This window comes from Empidonax traillii, unplaced genomic scaffold (assembly GCF_003031625.1).
Source record: "Empidonax traillii isolate 1590-97213 ecotype Southwest subspecies unplaced genomic scaffold, ASM303162v1 scaffold282:size975252, whole genome shotgun sequence".
Classification (NCBI taxonomy): domain Eukaryota; kingdom Metazoa; phylum Chordata; class Aves; order Passeriformes; family Tyrannidae; genus Empidonax; species Empidonax traillii.
The window spans coordinates 940,288-957,670 of NW_020955475.1; the positions used below are offsets into that span (position 1 = coordinate 940,288).

A 17,383-nucleotide genomic window follows, 5' to 3' on the forward strand; every position below is an offset into this window, starting at 1 on the left:
ATTCTGCAATAAGAGCATAATCTTGAGGAGAGAAAACCCAATACAATCCAATTATAAAAGCAAACCACCCTCCAACATTTTTAAAGATTGCTTGGTGATGAAGAGTTCCTTGAAACTGGGATACTGGCTGTTCTTATGATGAAGTGGCTGGATTTGGCAACTGCAATTCTAAATACAAATATATAGGTATAAAAACAAGTAGTGTTTCTCTTTTTTATTTTCTTTTGTTTTCCTTTTTTTTTTTTTATGTCGCAAATTAACTCTCAGGAAGAAAAATCCCCAGACTAATACACAAAACAAACCAAATTAAAAAGACAAAAAACCACCAAAACCCCAAATCAAACCAAAACAACAAACAAGGGGGAACATGTTTTAATATGTTACAACTGCTGAAAAAAACAGCAGAATTTTTCTGAGAACAATTTTACCATAAAATACTGATTTCACAGTATTTTTGGAATAAAGTATCAGCCTCAGATAATACTCAAAATAAAGGTTCTAAGGAAAAACAAAACAAAACAAAAAACCAAACAAACAAAAACAAAAAACCAAAACAAAACCAAAAACCAAAACAAAAACACACAAAAACACCAAACACCACCACCACCAAAAAAAACCCAAACAAAAAACCACAAAAAACCAAACCAAACAAAAAAACCCCAACCAACCAACCAACCAAAAATCAGAAAGGGAGACCCCAGGGATGACGGCAGGGGTCTCATCTCATTTAAGCATGTTCTCTCTTCACCTGAAGTCCATCAGCTTGCCAGTATCACATATGAGTCCGTCCTACTGTTTGGGGGAGGGTTTAGGGGGGGGTGTCTCTCTGAGCACCTCCTGCAGCTGTTCAGTAATTAAATACCTTGCAGACCCACAGAGCCAAGTTAATGCCATTAGTCATGGGCACCTGCTAGGGGTGAAGGGATGCTAAAGGGAGGCTGGAGGCCCACAGGTACATTGGCAGCACAAAGGTGGCCTTGGTGAGGCATGAGGAAGCTATTGTTGCCACCAAAGGCACGAGAAATATGTCAATGTGGAGCTTCTTTCTGGGGCCATGAAATATTCCTCCATAAATATTTGCATTACAGTCTATCACATTACAATGAAAAATCCTATCAGCCCCATGGATCTCTTCATTTACTCTCCTACTAAGCCAGGAATAAAAGCTTGGAATTTCTTTTATTTGTTTTGCTATCTTAAAATTGTTCTTGCACCCAGCTATCTCAACACTTATGCTATCAAAAAAGTTTTATCATACTTTAGGGCCAAACAAACATTGCCTCTTTGCCAGCTTTTTGTCTTCCCACATAGCCCTTGGAAGATAAAAATAATTATAAACAACCGTGACACAACAGCAGAGAATTTTAAAGATTTAAGCACTATTTTTACTGCTTAGAAAAGAGATCAAAATCAACTTCCTACCCTTTAGCACCTTTCCCATCTTTCGGACAGAGTGGATTCTGCACTGCAAGCCATGGATCTCTGGGATATACAGTAATTCCTTACAGCTTGCTAAAGCATTACAAGCTCTAAGCTGCACAGCTGTAATAAAACTTTGAACCAAGAACAAGCTAAGCAATGATGTACCCTAAGAAGTCTGAAATTCAGTTTAAACAAACTCCAGCGCACATTCAGAAGGGTATTCACACGGCTGTATGTGAATACTTGTCTGCTCTTTTCTCTCAGCTCACCCTTCACCCACAGCCAAAACAAACTGTTTCTCCAAATGCTGAAGTATTTATTGAGCTTCAGCATACTCCCTGAGCATTTACCACCTCGAGCTCCTTCTTCCCAGCATTTCGTTTTCCTTGACCCCAGGCTCCAGCAGATCCCTTACCTCTGGTGCTACTCTGTGGAGAGACTCTGAGGTCTGACAACTTTTTGCAGAGCTCAGAAGCTGTTGAAGCTCTCTGTGGCACTGCCTGCCTCCCTGGCCCTCCCCAATGGGAAAGTCCTGGGACCAGGCAGTGGTGGGAAGCCAGCAACCAGCACAGCAGAGGGCTGGGCAGGCAGGAGGGAGGGAGCTGGAGACAGATCTCATCAAAGGTAGGAGGCCTAGTGGGGATCAGAGAAACAGAGATACACATCTAAATAATTCAGGCGCTAATAAAAGCTTTAGGTTGGGTTCTGTTCACAATGTGAGATGAAGCTGAATTTCAATGTATTTCAGGCTGCCATTAATGCAGAATGCAGTGTTACTTAATAATCCAACACTGACAAACCAATATTATTTTAAAAGTATTCTACATAAAGTTAATGAGGAAACTGGCTATGCCTGGATTTGTATTTTTATAGCTTTAGGTTGAAATTCTATCACGAGAAAATTTTGAGAGCTTCAAGTCTGACCTCTACAGGAAGGCTGCTGAAATAGGTACAGTACCTTGGGATTTCAAATTGTACACAAAACTTTTAGAAATTAGAGAAAGGCAATGGATCAGATGCGCTACATAACATCATTATCATCATTGCCTCCTGGAACCATGTTTTAAAACCACAACTCTTTGAAGCATCATCTGTGGCAATTTGGTTGCTACAAATGGGTTTTTTTTGCAAGCTACATAGGCAGTGCAGCAACACAAGAAATAGCATGAACATTTTTACATTCAAAAGTGTAAAAGGGTTTTGCTTCTGCTTTTTATTATCCCTCCCCCTTCCTTCCCAATCTTCCCTATGATCTACTCTTGCAGAGCTACAGAAACAAGCGTTACTTTGAAACTGATAACATCCATTTGAGTTTTGTAAAACTGATGTTTTTAAATGCCCTGATTGGTGCCACCTTTTTCTAATCAGAACCAACCGCTCTAACAAACTACCCTTTGTCCAGGGATCCCATCCCCTCTGTTCCCACCAACCTACAGCACATGTTGCTATAGCTACCCTGCATGTCTATTTACCACACAAGTGATCAAAGGGAGCAGACAACACACATACACACACGCACAAAAAATCCTCGCCAGGCTTCCTACCGAGCAATGTCCAGCCACTAATTAACTGATACACTCCCAGCCTGCGGACTCTGTACACTTGTTTTCTTTATTCTGCATGGTACACACACACAAAAAAGCCGTATTCTCCAAGATGCTCATTCTTCCCTTACAGACAAAACAAACAACAAAACATACTAAGATCAACTTTAAAATGGAATTTCCTAACACAAGTCTGAGGATTACAGCACTTCAGGATAAGAACACAGCTTTTCTACAGAGGAACACATTAAGAATTTTAAAAGGTATGCAAAAGAAAATAGGAAATAAGAAACACATGCTAAGAACCTAAACAGCTGAAAGGAAAGGGGGTGATTTTGAATTTTGCCTAAGCTTTGCGATGAAATTGCATGCAGCCTTTATTCATTTGGTGAATTATATGCTCGCTAAAAGCCATATGACTGTAGTCATGATAAGTCATTGTAATGGCTTTATGTGTCTTAGAAACACAGTTTTACATTTTTAGGTGGCTTGTCAGTTAACAGTTGTTTAGTTGAACCTCCTTATGTGACAAAGGGCTCAAGACTGCCTCGATCAAAGTCAATGGTACTTCAATAGGAAGAGACCAAAATAAAGAGTTTCATTTGTTGTCAATGACACTCCACACTTCAGGGATATGTTGTGGTTGAAAGCTAAATGAGTGAAAATGAAGTATTCAAATTCATCAAACATTTGATTTTCTGTGAAGTAGGATTAGGAAACTTAAAACAGAGCCCACAGTGCCCTCTCCAGTTTTGCAGCAAACTCAGGGAATCCAGCCATGTAACTGTGTCCAGTTACACAAAAACTCCACTCTACCACATGAAGGCTGAGCATCGTCCCAGGAGTTTCCATTGCTTGCAAGGCTCCTTACTCAGGATATTTATTTTATATATATATAAGTAATAAACAGAACTGAGTACTCTGCAAAGCAAGAGAAGTACTACCTGCAAAAGACTTTTTTTTCTTGTCTATTATTTTTTGTTTCATTCTGTAACCATGTTACATACCTTTAAAAATTGCACTTCTGCTTCCTAACACTAGTCTTACAGCATGCTGGCACATGCAAATAGATGTATTTCCTGTGGATGCTTTAACTTTTACAGGTACATGTGGACAGGTATACTTTCTCTTATAGGATAGAAATTTTCCTATTTTGGTTACTGGAGCTTATTTGTAAGGTCATTCTGGGAGATAGCAAGAAGATCCCTCTTGCTGATGTGTTCAATTATCACCTAAAAATGACTGCTTCTTTATACTGTCTCATTTACAAATCTCAACACAACTTTTACACCAACTCCTGTGACCTGTTAGAGACTATTGGACTGGCAGTAGTAAGGTAGTAAGGTAGATTGAATCTTATCAGCTCAACAGGCTGCATATTACATTTCTACAGTAATTACTCCTATTGGGGAAATTAGTGTGTTCTGTCTTGCTATATGCTGCTATTGTTCAGAACTTGTGGGTTGCCTTTGGGTCAGATCGCCATCGGCACAGTACATGGTTTCATTCCAACAGCTGCAATTCACTGCCTGCTTGACGGTTAACTCTGCTACACCAAATTAAGCTATAGCCCCACCAAGAGCCTCTGAAAGTGGGAGCACTCACAGAGCCTGAGAAAAGGAAGGGGTTAACCCATCCCTTCATTGCCTTATAACCAACTGGTGTAGGGATAAGGAAGGGAGCATGAGGAAACGGCAGGGAAAGCAGCAGGACAGGTAAGGAGAGAAGTTTGTAAGGCAGAGGAGTAGGTAAAAAAGAGCTCTCTGTTGTTCTGAACAGGAGGGTCACAAAAGAGCCACGGAAAAGTCACCCTTTGCATATTTGTCCTTCCCATAACAATTTCCAGCTAGAAGGAGTGAAGGCTCCAGCTGCACGTCTTGCCTGTTTCCAAATGTCTGCTGTAATGGATTTCCTAAACGTTTTATATGGTTAGTTCATAGCCCATCACAACCTTCAGTTCCCACTAAAGAAGAGTTCTGCTGCCAGGGGCTGCTGCACACAGTAGTTCAGCACCCCCTTGACATCCAGCTCCCTGGATTTTGCCCCTTGGGCCCTAGAAGCGTCCACAGACTTCCCCTTCCCAAACTGAAAATATTTGTGCACAGCAAAACAGCCGAACCCAGAGAAATACTCTCAAACTGTTCCCTTGGCACGGGAGAGAGAAACCGCACTCACAGGCAGGTGTTTAAACAAACTCTGGCCGCGCCCCAGCCGAATGCTCCCCAACCCATTTCGCTCCCCTCGGAAGAGGCGCGGGAGCCCCCTCGGCAGCGCGTCCCCTCCCTGCGCTCCTGCGGGAGAGGGAGGGGAGGCAAGCACCTACCGGGACGGGACGGGACGGGCCTGGCAAGAACGAGCCTGCACTTCTCTTCAGGATGGAATGTCTCCCCCCCGCTCCCTCCTCCTCTTTTGGAGGGGAAGGGAGGGTATGTATCTGCCTTAGCATTTCCACCCTCTCTATTCCTTGCTTTTTTAACCCACCATCTATGAATCTTCATTACCCAAGAAGCCTTATCCTTTAGGTAGAAATATTTCAGGAGAGTAAAGTGTGCGTTTCACAGAGCACTTTGTACTTTATTATTGCCATCCTGTAACATTTCTGCTTCTTTCACATTCCTCACTGGCAACCCCCTGTGCCAAAGTACCCTCTTGTGGTGATAATGATTTCTGATGACTACGTGCATCCAAGCTGACCAACTTGAGTATATAAAATGCCCTTCATTGTGCTTTGCAAGGACAAGAATTCCTCCCTCTCTTTAAAGGGCTACAAAAGGTGGTTGTTTTGCTACTGGGAGCAAGAAATACCTTTCCTCTTCCTATCACCTATGTTCTCTCTTTCTTCACCCTTTCCCACCTCCTATAACTTATAGAAAACTGGCATAAGGAAGCTGGAATTTCCCACCATGGTTTCAGAAAGTGAGCGGAAAACAAATGCTCCATTTGCACTACAGGTGCAAAATCCTCACACATGCATTCCCTGGACAAGTACTATAAAAGTCCCACTGAGAACTGAATGAATAACACCCACACAGAAAAGAACCTAGAAAACTTCTCTCATTTCCTCATATTTACTCATTGCCTCCCTAGAAAATAACATATTAAGAGCAAGTTTCGGAAGTGTATTGGCAAGGGTTTTTAAACTGGGACAGATCCTTGATTCGGTCTTAAGATAAAGCCAGTTTTTCTTGCTCCCACAAGGCTCTTCTAAGCATACATTGTTGCTGTAAAACTATGAACAACGAGAATCAAAAACATTTTGTCACTGTGCCTTTTAACTGTGAGAACAAGAATAAAAGCTCCTTTTGTCTCCTCAGGTGAATAGAAGTCTAAAAAAAATCTCATTTGAATAATCTTAGAAAAAGAATCCCTAGAAAACCCATCCTGGAGTACTTTTGTGAAGCTGTAAAACAGCTTGAAACTACTACATTTTAAAACAATCAGAAGATTAAAGCACTGGCAGGCAAGGAGCTCATGCAGGGCTGTTTAATAAATTATCCCTGGGCTGAATTATTGGCATATTTAGGCTTATAACACAGCAAGTTCTTTCCTTTCTCATGTCACAAACAGGCGCTGCGAGACAGCCTACACAATGCACTTAAACCATGGCAAACTGGAATTGATTTACATACCTCGCAAACCGCTTCTATGCTCCCCACAAACCCCAAACGCACCATGACCTGCATGGCATCCCTGCTTACTGGGAGGATTAAGCAAAAAAAAAAAAATAAATCTGTAATTTTTAATTTTTTTTTCCCACCCCGGAAACTTACTTTAAACAATTCTAAGAAAAAAAGAGCAGTTCAAAAAAAAAGCAGCCAAGCTCCACAGAGGTTGGAACCGGTAGTACCCGGGGTCGGCGGGAAGAGGCTCCTTACCTGCCTCATGGTGAGATTCCCATCATCCATCCAGCCGGCAAGGGGCTGCTCACACCGCGCTGCTGTCGGCAGGGCAGAAATCCATCAAGTTTCCCACCGTAATCAAGTTTCCCTCCCTCCTCTTCCTTGTCTATTATTTTCCCCTCCTTTTTATTCTTTTGCTGGGGGGAGTCTTACGACAATGTCAAGTTTCCCAACCTTCTTTCCCCAGCCTATGAAAAGTCGGGAGCTGGGAGGCAACTGTCCGCCTGGCTCTGATTTCAAACCGTAGCCCAGGGATGGAGTAGTTGGCTGAGCTGGGCCACGGAATAGCCTCGCCAATCAGGAGGAAGGGGAGGGAGGCAGAGCGCATAAAGGCTGCTGCCTACACGAGGATTAAGAAAGCTTTCAAGGATTTAAAAGACTGAAAGCAGCTGGAAACAGTGTCTAGGGCTACAAAGAGGGAAGTCAATTTGCGGTGTAAGAGATTATTCCCATTCTCATGTAACTGCTCTGGGTCTGCTCGAAGGCTTAGGGGACTCCCAGGACTTCAGCAAGGATATGTAAATGTCCAGCTGAAATGACTGCAGCATCAGACTGATGCGGGAACGCTCGACAGCCGCCCGGTAAAGTGGCGATATCCCGTCCGTGTTGGAGCCACAGGCGCTCCCGAAGCACCGATTTTCTAATGTCAGATTAAAAAGTAAATTACTTAATGGCATGAGCAGAAGTAAAATACAGTCTGCAATTTACCCTAAGGCCAAGTGCCTGTCTGCCGGAAGGAACAGAGGTGTATGTGGGAATCCATAGCTTTGGAAACATCTTATTGCAAAGCTTTATTTGTTTCTGTGGCAAATGTTTAATCATCCCTAACCTCAGTGCGTTATCTGCTTTCCCTTCTTTTGGAAGGGTGATTTCCTCATTTCTGAAGCTTAGTTCCTCATGTAAGATAACACTGGACCCAAAACGCAACTTTTTTTTTTTTTTCTTTTTAACGAGATCAGCTACTATCTGCTGCCCCTCAGTGGCTTTCATTAAAATAAACAAACAAAAGGCAAAACCAAAAATCTCAAATCTCAAGTCCCATTGCTGTTTGAGTTTCACCTTTTGCAGAATTATATAATGTTTGGATTGGATGGGACCTCGAAGATCTAGTTCCAAATTTTCTGACTTAAAAAAAAAAATGCCAAGAAATACACACATGAAAATTCATACCACCGAACCTTCTCCAAAGGGAAGAAGGCCTTTAACTTAGTATCAGTTTAGAAGCATGTTAGTCTCTCTATTCTGCTCTTAATGGAAATCTGTCTTTTAATCTCAGGAGACTATCAGGCAGATCTGATGCCTGAAGAAAAGTCCCAGTATCATGAATTTGCTTCTGCAAGGGTTTTATCTACCAATGCAAAAATTAATCACTATCCAGAAAAAATCTTATCAGTACAGGAAATCTTACTGAATTGAGCTACAGAAAAAAAAGTTACAATGGTATGCTGCCAGGATTTTAATTACAGGCTTCCAAAAATATATTTCCATTTAACTTTTGATAAACTCCAACACTGTCACAGGGAAAGGAAGAAAACATCTGCAAAATTTGTTTTCCCATTTAAAGACAATAATAATTTTTCTCACAAGTGCAGCAAAGAAAGAAGTTTACATAATACTGGTATTGTCTAACTGAGAAGCAAGGTGTGAATGGAGGGAAAACTTGATTTGAACCACTACTGCAATTTATCCAGGTTCAGCTGTGCTCTTGTTGGTCCATATCCTCAGGTGCTTCAATGTACAACACCAGCCATCTCCAGGGACCAATACAGCACAATGCACAAGGGTAAGACCAACCATCCTCTCTAGCCAATGTGGAGACAGCTTAGTGATGCTTCAGTGATGGTCTAGTCCTGCACACTTGCACAACAGCTTGAAGCAGCTGCAATGCACAGAGAGAGGTGCATTAAGAGCACTTAACAGGAATGCCCATCCTCTGTTCCCCAAGCATAGCTCAGTGGACACGTGTCACTTGAAATGAGTCTGTGGTATGTGAAGACCTTTTATTGTAGTTAAATCTGGGAGAATCCTCTCCAGGATGCATTGAAAGGAAACATAAAAATGCTTTTCCAAAGTAATTACAGCCTTAGGGATAAATTTCCCTAGTGAAAACGTTGTAACAAAAAGTGCAAAACTTACAAAATTAGTAAGGATTATGAAGAACTTACCCCAAAACCCTGCATTTGATTTCAGGGCTTTAAGAAGGGGATTCTGAGTACAGTTTCAGAGTTTCACATGGGAACAAAACAAAAGATTCTGTAAGAACTCAAACATTATAAAGGTAAAGTAGTTGCATAACTTTTCTAGAAATGCAGACACCTTTTCATGAACAGCATGCACTCCTTACAGGATGGGATGGATACTGCATTTTTCTGAAAATTCAGCAGAATGTGGCATAAAAAATGATTTAGTTCTGTAGAAGAATAACTTATTTCTAGCATTAGCAAAAAAATACTTTTAAAAAATTGTCAATGACCTATGTTCTAGTGGGGTGCAGACTAATTTTTTTTTAACCTGGTGTTGCAGACAGCCCCTACTGTATTTACGCCATTCACTGTCCTCCTTTAAGGACTGTGATAAACCCACACAGCAGCAGCACTATCACATGCAGTGCATTCAGAAAACTAAGTTCTGCACTTCACTTCTTGGAGTCTTCAGACTGTCAGGAGAGAAAAAGAGAGGGTCTATATCTGAAGTGGTTTTGAAGGTAGTTAGCATCCAAACTCACAATGGTACAGCTAGATGCAAGGTGGAGGAACTGCCATTTTGGGTGCAAGTGAAGACATGCTGGTTTTTACATCTTCCTCTGAATATCCTGTTTCCCATCTACAACCCAAGTGTATGTGTGTGCATGAGAAAGTCATAAGGTCTTTGAGGAAGAGAAAGAAGATTCTGTCCCTGAAGGAGGAAACTTTTACGGTCTATCCAGTGGGAATCACCAGATGCAAGGGCAGCCAGAGGAGATGGTGCCAGGTATAAGTTCAGACATCTCTGGGAGCAAAGATGTATTTATAAGCCAGACCAAAGTCATGGTTGGGAGCCTGATAGTTTTAGAGGATTCTTATTGTATTAAGTCAAATTATAAGACAAATGGCCATAAGTAGAACAAACCATTGGCAGTTTTATGTTCTGTGAACAATGGGTATCGGTACTAACGGTCAAACTCCCTTTATCAAACCTCACTTTAACCTGCCCTCAGAGATATGAGCGACACCAGCAGACACAGAAATACTAAACCAGCTCTGACTTTGCTGCTCACTGTGGGTGTCTGCCACAGTCCTTATCATATACCAAGCACCTCCCAGGCAAAAAAGGCAGACACACGAGCCCTCCATCTATCCTCATGTCTCAAGCATCATGTTGCCCCATTCACTAAAGCAGAATCAAGGAGGATAACTTTAGTTGGGCTTCCATTATTGGCAGCGTTGTTCAGCAAGAACATCCTTGCAGTTCATGCCCTTCTGCTCCTGACCTGGCAAAAGTAGTTAGCAGGTACTTGTGAGAACTCAGGGTGTTGGATGCTAATTCAAAATCACACTTCCTATTGCTGCTTAAGACAGAAGTGTAATATTATCATGTGTCCTGAGTCAGCTTATGTAGTACAAAAGCTTGGAGAACTCCTATAAATTAGCAGCAAAACCCACCACCATGTTGGGTTACACCAGTTACAAATTGTACATTACATACAAATATCATATATTTTTTACGGCAACATAGTAAACTCAGTGTTGGGTGTTCATTGTCAGCACATCAACTCTTTCTGGAAAAGTTCAGCTAAATTTAGTGGATTAAGGCTTAGTCCAGTGCTCATCAATGCAGTGGACAAGTTTAAAGATTTTAAGTTGTGACAAAGCGAGAACAATCTTGATACCAAAATATTAGCACTGTTTCAGAATCTGAAACTTTTACTTGTTCTGATTTGTTAACTAAACCGTCCTTAACTATCTTCATTGTCCCTAATAAATTACCAAATACAGGAACTGTTTTGAACTGGGGAGACAAATGCAAAACATCCTAATGTGGAATTACTCACTTGCTGGAGTTTCTTTGGTGTAATACAAATTTTATGTAGTCCAGACCAAGGTGGGTCTGCACCAGCTGCAGGGGCAGCACAGGAAGTGGAGAAAGGATTTTCTCTCATTTAAATGAATTCCAGCTGCCATGGAAATTCTCCTGGGTCCAGAGAATTTAATATACACTAAAGACAGAAGAACCACTCTGTCTCTTTACGAAGCTGTGCCAAACAGAGACAGACCAGACCCCAGAATCTGATTATATAGTAGGAATGAGAGTTGCAGCAGGGAAAAATAAGACCTAACACATAGGTTAGAAAGAAAACAACCCTACCTTGAAAATTAGCATCTTCAGCTATGAAGTCAATCACAAAAAGGTTGCCTTTATTGTAATATGGACAACTGATAAAGATACGCTTTTCAAAATAAGACAAGCAGCTAGACACTGAACTTTTAGAGGAAAAGGTAATATTCACACTCAAACTATTGACGTAGAAATTAATTTCTAATGGTTTTTATAGTCTCTCCCTTGGCAGTTTTAAACTGGCACCTGCAGGAAGAGCAGGATGTGCAGAATACAAAATACTACTTAATAACCCCATATAACACTAGAATACTTAAGGCAAGACTGGAATGTAAAAATAACCTCCAGAAGAACTGTCACAAAATATGAGGTTGCAAGGTGAAGACAAATTTCTGAGAAGACAGTATTAAAAAGAAAAAAAAAATTTGAAATGCCCTGAATATGAAAAACTGTTTTCAAGATGTGAAAGTATCACACAATTAATTCAAAATATATAGTTAATATTCATGAATGTAATTAGAATGTACAGAGCTGGATCTTACAATGCAGTACTTAAATGCTTTTATCAACATCACTGCAATGAGTGCAATGAAGATAAACTAACTAGCCTGGCAGAATGTCTATGTCATGGCATTTAAACACATTTTCTAACAGAAGTTTAAAAATAAGACCAGCAACGTCAGACATCCTTACATTTGCACATACACACTGAAAGCCTCAGTGCACAAAGATGTCCTTGAGGCAGACATTTGGGGAATTCATTGCCTTTTGAGGAAGATTACTCAGCCTTTTGGCAGAGCATCAGTAAAACAGGCAGAGATGAGAAAGATCAGGGCACCTTCAGTCCTCTTCATGAAGCAATCCGTGGGTGACCCCTCACCCTTGCTTGGTTATTTACAGAATCATTCAAATTGTTCTGATCTCACATGGGCTGCAGCAGCCACAAGACAGAAGGGAAGTTGTCTTCAAGACAGCTTCTTCCTCCATCACTTATGCAACCTACATAATCCACAGCTCAAACAGAGAGAAAAGTGGTTAAAAAACAATCCATCTGCACTTGCCTTAATGACTATACTTACTAGAGTTTTTGATTAAGGCCTTTTAATCAAAATAATATCTACTGGATTTCATTTTCCTACATCTGCTATGAGGCAGATACTCAATCTGCTAGGCTGAACAAGTCGAGGCACAGTCATGTGTAATAAATTAGTGATCAGAAGACTCTGATAGTCTATTCCAAAATTATATGGAAGTATAGTAACCTAAAAAGACTAACAAAGAAGGATACTATAAGGGTTCAGAGTTTCTAAAACATCTGTTCTCTAGTATATATAAATGTTGAATTAAATGGAAATCCTAATTAGTTTACCGCTCTTTCTCCATTTATTTCCTAGGGTTTTACAATTAGCTGAAGCATCCTTCAATGATGATTATACCTCATTACTCCTAAAAAGTAATAGATAATTGTTAAATTGCACCGTTTTTTTCCTTAGTATTCCAGTCCTAAGAAGGCCTCCATGAAAACAAGAATGATAAAGTAACAAGTCAAGAATTGCCTTATGTATCTGTAACCACTATTAGCATAGAGAAAACAGAGTAACTTTATTCCATTGTATCTTGTACCAACTGCTTATTTAGTGACCTGCTGCAAAAATCAGTCATGCAGTGACTCAAGCTAAGCAAATAAAGATTCGGGCAAAGAGCAGAAGTTCTGTGATATATGTCTTTGACAGTCAAACATCAAATACTATCTGTCAAAATCAATACTGTTCTGCTATTCCAGGAGTTACATGATCACACAGTTTTGATGAAGAGCCACAATTTCACTGGATCAAGTTAAAACCCCAACTGATAAATTGTCACTTGAAGCAAGCAGGCACCTACTCAAATTCCCATTATCCGTGTGTTAGCTGAGACCATCAAACCATGCAAATCCTTCCTTTTGAAATGAAATCCCCTAACTACAGGTTTAGCAAAAAATGTGTAACACTCTCATCATTAAGCCACTTTGCTCCTAGTTCTTCTCCTACCTACATATAGCAGGTTAAACATATCATGTACCATGCAGAAGTCTATGCCAGAAGTGAGAAACTTTAAGCACTGTCAAGACTATGCCATGTCCTGGAATAATTATAAAGATTGACTCTGCGTTGCAAAACTTTCCAAAACAGAAGAAATGCTGGTGTTTTAACATCTTTTCAAACCCCCAGCTGAGACAAAACCTTAACATGAAAACTGGAATATTTCTGCGTCATTTTTATTTTCCCACATTTCTTGTTCTCAGAAAACATTTGATATTTCAAAGGTCTGCTGTATTTCCCTGGAATAACATGACACGGTTTTGACCATACTGAGGTAAAAAAAAGTAGCTCAGGCATCTGTCTACAAATCCCATTAAGCCAACAGCCACTGGAAGGGCAACTGACCAACATTTCACTGACTTCAAATGAGATATTTCTGCTCAGATCAATTAAGCCAAAGTTGTCTAAAAGTTCAAGTCAGACTAAAATTTTTTTTTTCATTTTTCTAGTCATAAAAATTTGCCAACAGTCTGCACTGTCTTATGAAATCCAATTTAATGAGAATAATGCTTTTTGCAGTTGAACCTTCCAAGAATATTTCTGTAGGGAATCCTGGTTTGTCTCTTCTTTCCAGTGCCCTAGCTATCTATGCCAGCTCCCTGTCCCATTGAAAAAGGGCTTCTGCGAAACAGGCAACCTCTTGGGACAGCAGGTGTAAAAGTTACTTGTCTGTCAGCTACGAAGCAAATGTTCACATCAAAAGCTTGTGAAATTATGTGATTCAGGATCTTGAATACTAGTAACACAAACTGCAACCTGTAAAATGCCTGTGCCTGTTGGGCAAGGTGTTTCATCTCCTCCATTTGAATTCTCAAATTGTGAATTCAAGCTGCCTTTATACTGCTAAGAATAATAAGGGAGAGAATAAATCCATAAATGCTAAAACATCTTTAAACATTATTGTAATCAAGGAAGCATAGGCTCTTCCCTAAGCAGGAATGAAAGACACAAAAAGAATAATCTGTAGATGTGAGTACAAGTTTCTGAGCTAAATCTAAGTATTTAGAATGCAGTATTAAACAGGTAGTTTATTTATTAAGACAGTTTTAATCAGACAACACAATAAGTAGATTACCAAAATTACTTCTAGAAAGTGTGTGTGTGTGTGTGTGTGTGTGTGTAGATGCCTTTGAATGTGTAGAGAAATGAGTTCTTCAATTAAAAATAAATATATATGCTTGGACTTTCTCCACGAAAAAAAGGTAAGTCTTAAGCTGTTCTTCCCTACAGACGAGCAAAATATTGCCCTACTCAAGATACCAAAAGATTGCAGTGTTGGTGGTGAGATGAAGTCTGTGGGGGGCGAGCAGGGGAATGACAACAAAACCCCTTAACCCAGACTTGAAAACCTTAGACTCTAGACTCTACCCAGGAAAACTGCTTTATACAACTGAGAATTTGCTAACATATGTGACTCACGATTTGACTCATAAAGTTCTGGAGTTCACTGGGGTTACTGTCAAGGCCAGATTACCTATGAAATACCAAATTACTATACCTTGCCATTGCTTCAGCAAAGCCCTTGGTACTGACCGTGTAATATATTTATGTGGGAAGGTTAACACCAAGAACATCACATTCTTCTAATTTCAAATGAGAAAAACAGAGAAAGAATTTAGAAGAAAATCAAAAGGACCTTCTTATGAGAGGATTTTAAATTAAGTGATTCAAGGATGTGGGCAGATATCATGAGGCATTAGTCACAGCAGTTAAATAGGAGACAGTTTCAGAGAGTCTTTGCTTATCACATTAATGCTTTTTCTCACCAGGAGCATTGCTCAAAATTATTTATGCATACACCAGCAAGGAGGGGTTTGAAATGGTGTGTTTATAAATAGGCTCGTTGGGACTGCCCTGGGAAGACTGGTCTGGTTGGTTCTCACCCTTCTATATGTGCCAAGTAGCCCTTTTTTGACCTTTAAACCATTTTCAGATGGTACTTTTATGAGCCACTGTACCTTGTTCCTTTTAATTACAGACGTATATAGTGTAGGTTTACCAGTCTCCAAAAGAATTTTTACTTTCTTTAGCTCACATTTCCAGATGTGTCACCTATTCAGTCCTCCTTTTTTTTAAAATGGCACTGGCAATAAAAGACAATGAATGTAAAGATAAGGTACTTCTCCAGGTTCCAAGCAAACCAGTTGTATAATCTAATCCTTTGATTCTTATTTTATAAGCTACCCATATAAAATTATTAAAATAGAGAAAACAGAGTGGTTCACGAAAACTATGTTTTCATAGTGAGTATTAAAATTTTTCTTGAAGATATTAAAAAAAAATCTGATGAAGTAACTCAGAAAATCCAATCCAGGTAAGTCTTGTAGAAAATGAATCCCGGCACAGAAATAAAATGCTTATCAGTAGGCTTTTTTGCATCTCTTACTGACACGGTTTATTATTAGTCTGCATTTGTCAGTTCAATTCTGAAATTTGCAGATATTGCCCAGAGTGTCTTATTTACAGGGAGACTTCAACCATTCTAACCCCTGCCTCCAACATCACTGTTTTACACCAACAACAGGAAAAGAAAAAGTACTGAAGTAGATGCTAATACTACTGCTAATTCATCACTCCAGTGATAAAGGTTGTGCAAGCTATCTGAACTATTTCATGCAGATTTTGATTCCTAGGGCCACACTGCCACATATGCTCATACTTCCTCTCCCTCTTGTTCTATCTTCCTTGGCTCAGACTTTCCTTAATACACTGTGAAACTGCAATGATATGCGGAAGTTCTAACACTCATTTCACAAAGGCCCTTTCTACATCTCCTGGGCATCAAGAAGGTCCTTTATGTCCATGGGAATGGGGAGTGATGTCCTGATAACCCTGTCAGCTCCAGCAACTCAAGCTTTTGTTGCTCTCAGTTTTCCATCTACCACCTGAAATTTAAAACTTGTTACTATATGGTGCTGCAGACCACATGATACAGGAAGACCCCTCAGCACATACAGAGGGATTAGGCTGAGTTGCTCAGGTTGCTCAATTACCAAGTTACTTGGCACCAGTTGATTTTGCTTTCCTCCTTGTGGTGGTTTTAATCTAAGCCTTCCCTGGTTGCCAGTTTGTAACCAAGGAAGGGGCAGTGTTCCCAGTATTCCATACGATTTTTATGTAAATCGAGGTGTAAATAAGAAGAGAGGAAAGGCCTTCGCTCTCTTCTCTTCCGGTGAAGTTCGGGAACAGTGGATCCCTGCATTGGTCTTGCTTATCTAAGGCTGAGGCCTGCAGCATCCACTGACCTGCCACGTGGAGACTTGAGAAGTGCTGGCCCTGTGTGTGTCAATCCTGTTTTTTCTAAGGGATGTGGTAAGATTTGTTTTACTAGTTATTTTACTAATTCTTGAGTTTGATTGCGTATATCTGCTCGGTGTCCTTTTTTTGTTCCCTTTTGTTCCTTTTCCCCTTTCCCTATCCCTTCGGGAGGTGTTTGGATTCCCGTTTGCTGTGTACATAGCATCTTAACTGTAATATACATAAAATATATATTTTTTAATATAACTAGCTTGATTTTTGAGTTCTTCAATTTACATAGTTTTTTTTTTCTTTGCCCTGGGGGAAGTAGGAAGGTGGAAGAGAGGGGCTGCTACTGGGGGGTTGGGCATTTCGCAGGGAGCCAAGTCCGAACCATCACACTCCTTCTGCATGCATACTCAGGAGTGGAAGCATATATACATATATACACGCACATCACCCTGAAGTGAGAGAGGAAAAAGAATTATACTAAGGATTCAAAAATTAAACACTGTTGTGATTTTATCAAAGGAACTCAAAATTCACTGGGATCTTTGGATAACTGATTACTACCTCTCTCTCTAAGTAGCTGAGTGGAAAAATTAAGTCCATCACAAAAAGGGACAAAGCACAGAGCCCTTTGGAAAAGGTGATGACACTTCAGTGAGGGAGGTCTCCAGGCCATCCCAGCATCCTTAGCCCTAAAGGCTGTGGGGTACAGAAGTAACTCCACAGAAAAATTCACCTGCCATATCTGCATTTGAGACTTTAAAAATGTAAAGTTCCGACCACTGCAGTTTTGAAGCTGAAAAGGAAGGGAAAGTATCTGAACTGCGAAGTCTAAAATGATAGAAGCTGTCACCGCAGTCAGAAAGATCATTACTGT

General features: G+C 40.2%; 1 protein-coding gene across 2 annotated transcripts in view; it reads right to left on the minus strand.

Annotated features, from left to right (window-relative positions):
* Positions 1–7,062, minus strand: part of MID1 (midline 1) — a 148,694-nt gene extending 141,632 nt beyond the window's left edge. Inside the window, exon 1 of one of the 2 annotated variants that reach the window (XM_027890262.1) lies at positions 6,842–7,062. The gene's annotated coding sequence lies outside the window, so the exon portion shown is untranslated. Of the gene's footprint in view, positions 1–2,966; positions 3,016–6,841 lie in introns of those variants that run through there. The other variant, XM_027890263.1, reaches the window with a different exon arrangement.
* Positions 7,063–17,383: the final 10,321 nt, after the last annotated feature.